Source organism: Penaeus monodon, chromosome 15, assembly GCF_015228065.2.
Source record: "Penaeus monodon isolate SGIC_2016 chromosome 15, NSTDA_Pmon_1, whole genome shotgun sequence".
In the NCBI taxonomy this organism is placed as follows: domain Eukaryota; kingdom Metazoa; phylum Arthropoda; class Malacostraca; order Decapoda; family Penaeidae; genus Penaeus; species Penaeus monodon.
Window position 1 is genome coordinate 25,365,519 of NC_051400.1, and position 520 is coordinate 25,366,038.

General features: G+C 35.6%; 1 protein-coding gene across 1 annotated transcript in view; it reads right to left on the reverse strand.

The window, feature by feature from the left end:
* LOC119582271 overlaps positions 1 to 520 on the reverse strand; it is a 21,393-nt gene that overhangs the window by 8,045 nt on the left and 12,828 nt on the right. The gene's annotated exons all lie outside the window — the stretch shown is intronic.

Consider the following 520-nt stretch of genomic DNA (forward strand, 5'->3'; position numbering starts at 1 on the left):
GAGAATCAGCATACTGACAGAAGCAGGGACACGAGTTCCTAGATTTCTAACATCGGCGGCGGTATTTACGGTATTTATTTAAGTTCTAAGACTGACCTTTTGTATGACTCGCGGTGAATTAACACGTTGGGCACACGTTTCCATTTCAGATTACGCAATTTTATTTTAATTACACAGATTAAATCAAACAGCATATTTGGGAGTCTGAAGACACTAATGATCTCAGTTATCATCTCAGCACGTACTGCTTTGTTCAAATGACTGCATTGTGGCAACAATGGTCATATCTTTACTGGCTGCCTGTTGCAAACTCATTTTTCCACATGCAAGTATGGAGAATAAAGTTATATGATGACAGTGCGAAATGTACTGATTAGTACTGATTATATATATCTGTAACTTTATCATTGCAGCAAATTACTATAAAAATATTTCAAGCGATTTTCAAAAGACTTTATACTACATACAAAAATATGAAGTTAGTCACAGAAAATATATACGAGGTGTTCTCAGACCACTG